This window comes from Ipomoea nil, unplaced genomic scaffold (assembly GCF_001879475.1).
Source record: "Ipomoea nil cultivar Tokyo-kokei standard unplaced genomic scaffold, Asagao_1.1 scaffold0317, whole genome shotgun sequence".
Taxonomy (NCBI): Eukaryota; Viridiplantae; Streptophyta; class Magnoliopsida; order Solanales; family Convolvulaceae; genus Ipomoea; species Ipomoea nil.
The window spans coordinates 7,159,653-7,162,852 of record NW_017616745.1 but is presented as its reverse complement, the minus strand read 5'-3'; the positions used below and the strand labels follow the sequence as shown (position 1 = coordinate 7,162,852).

Sequence of the window (3,200 nt, the reverse complement as noted above, 5' to 3'; positions counted from 1 at the left end):
TTTGAACATTGTGTGGTGCATTTATGAATACCTAATGGTGTATGCCGCACTGACCGCACGGGAAGACTTGTTCTCATAGGAACCTGGCCATATATATATATATATATATATATATATATATATATATCCATTGTCCTCCAAGGCTCCAAAAACAAACGTGCTCCGTCGAGATACATAGAAGATCAGTAATTAATGAATTTATTCTTGCCCGTAGATCGGATCTAAGTGTTAGAATATAAAATGTTGTCACTTGATGCACGGGAGTGTAAGATATATTTACATTAATATATCTTTTATATGTGTATATGTATCTACATACACAAATTTAATAAGAGTAAATAAAGTTAGATCCCTAACTGAATCTAAAAAAAATTGTGTATTTGTTTGTTGAAATGAATGGTTCATATTATTTTGATTTTAGTAATTTTTTATTATTTTTCTTACTTTACCATTTGTTATGTCGTTTATTTTTTTTAAATGTTCTTACATTCCGTCGGTGTAAATTTTAGTAACAAAATATTCTATTAATTATTTATTATTCTTAGACTACTCATTTATTTTCAAAAGGAAGATCTTAGTTTCGAACCTTATACCAATCAAAATTGACATAATTGTTAAACATATACTTATGAATATGTTTGTATTAAAAAAAAATATAATATAAAATTTGACATGAACTTTTGTCAATTAATTAGAATCACGCATTGGGCATTGATGAAACTGTACACTTAATTTACAGTAGATATTCAACACAAATGAGAAATTATGCCTATTATCATTGCCTTTTTGAGGAAGAAGGATTTGGTTATGTTTTTTAAGGTGTACTACGTTAACGCACTAAAATTATAGTGAAGCGCACCAGGAGACTAGATTAAATCAAGAATTAATTTCTGACGGAAGTTGCAACAAGAGGAAACATGGATCACGCCAAATAATAGAACTTTATGTAGCAAAAATCATGCTTGGTACTATCCAGTGTCGGTGTTTTCCTCTAAAACTGTTATTGCACTAGTTAATTTTATGAAAAATTATGCCACAGGTCATAGTTATACATTCTTAAAATATTTACTTTTATGAATTTTTTTGATAATCTTGCGTTTATATATGCTAGGAAACAGAATGATACTTTGATAAATTTTGAAACACTAATTTAAAAATACACATTAGGCATGGGACAATTCACGCGATGCGCGTGTGATAACTAGTAGCTTAATATAATTGGATGAGAGAGGAGATTAATATGGAGAAAGCTTAATGCTTAAATTTCTTAATACACACACTCTTACATACACTCATTCTTCTTTACATTTGAAATGGAAAACAAAGCACTCTATTTTTAGTGACTAATATGTTACTAATCCACTAATTTTAGCAAACACACAAATGAAACTAATCCATAAATCTAACACACATCAAATCCAATTAATAACCACTTCATCACATTTTGACTTGTTACTAATCTATTAGTAATCACTCACAACATTTTGATCTGGTTTAATATAATAATAACACTGTTATTATAACATTGCCTCTCCTAAACCAAGTCCGAAATGTTAATCATTCTAATCGTTTTCTTCAATTTGAGGAATGATTCTGTCTTCAAAGGCTTTGTAAAAATGTTTGCAATTTGACAATCATTGGGACAATACTCAATAATGTTGAGCAATGTTGATTTGTTTTCCCGCGACATCTGGCAGATTCTCCACCTCTTTGGTTAGAGCCAGTCATGTTAAGAATGACTTGGCTTTTCAAAGCTTCTTCTGCTAGTGCTTCTGATTTTGACGCAATCCTGTCAATATGACTTTCTATCGACCTTTCAACTCTGCAATTGATAAGAGCTCGATCGGTATCATGTGACTCTGTTATTGAAGCCACCACCCTGTCATACTTCATCGACATTGTTCGATGAACTCTTTCAACCACTACACCATCTTTAATAGTGTCTCCATATAACCTCATCTTATTCACAAAATCAATAAGACGAGAGAAATACATATTTACCGTTTCTGTAGAGGTCATCTCACATCGATCATACAACCTTCTCAACAACTGCAACTTGGACTTATGTGCCCGATCGACTCCTTTGTGTGACATCTTTAAGATGTCCCCAAGCTTCCTTTGTTGTTTCAACACCAGCTAAAAGCCCAAATATGGAGTAATCAACACCTTAGTGAATCTGTCCCAATGCCAATTGATCTCACCATATAGCGATTGCATAAGCTTCATCCGGCAGACCAGGATCAACAAAGATCCAAAGATTTTTAGCGTTCAAATGTGTGGTCATCATAATTTGGCAATAATTGTAATCGAGTTTCCCATCTAATTTTGGACCAGACCATACAACATTAAAATTCATTGCCATATCTCACTATAGGAAATATCTCAAGGTTGGAAGATTGACAGACTCTAATACCAATTGTAAGATATATTTAATGTAATATATCTTTATAGACTTCTGCTCAAATGCGGCCGCACCTTCCCGTGCAATCAGTGCGGCCGTTAGAAAAAGGCACCAATAGTGTTAACAAAAGGCACCAATAGTGTTAACAAAAGGCAACAATAGTTTTAGGAAATGCACAACAATAATGAAATGTACAAATACACCAAAAAACGCACAACACCCAAAAAAAAAAATGCACCATATCTTCCCACACCTAATTGTGCATTTTCGAACACTGTGTGGTGCTTTTATATATGCATACCTAATGTTGTGTTTTTGGTGATGGCTACCTAATTTGTGCATTCCCTAACATTGTTGGTGCATATTTGCATGACTATTGGTGCGCCGTACTGACCGCACGCACCTGAACTCTGTTCTATCTTTATATATATATATATATATATATATATATATATATATATATATATATATATATATATGGAGGGGTTCTAGTGCGGTAATTTGCTCAGGTAGGAGAAAGCTTAAAGCTTGAACTTCTTAATGCACACACTCTCACATACATTGTTTCTTCTTTACATTTGAAATGAAAAAAAAAAAACACCCTATTTATAGTGACTAATATATGTCACTAATCTACTAATTTTAACAAACACACAAATGAAACTAATCCATAAACCTAACACACTTCAAATCAAATCCCATTAATAACCACTTCATCACATTTTGACTTGTTACTAATCCATTAGTAACCACCTCACAACATTTTGATTTGGTTTAATATAATAACAATGTTATTATA

The 3,200-nt window shown here is 32.2% G+C and overlaps 1 long non-coding RNA gene across 1 annotated transcript; it reads right to left on the bottom strand.

The window, feature by feature from the left end:
• Positions 1–1,242: 1,242 nt before the first annotated feature.
• LOC109171364 lies at positions 1,243–3,200 on the bottom strand. Its single transcript, XR_002052591.1, has 2 exons — positions 3,078–3,200; positions 1,243–1,402 (listed from the first exon to the last, which is right to left on the bottom strand). It is a non-coding gene; the product is annotated as an uncharacterized LOC109171364 (long non-coding RNA).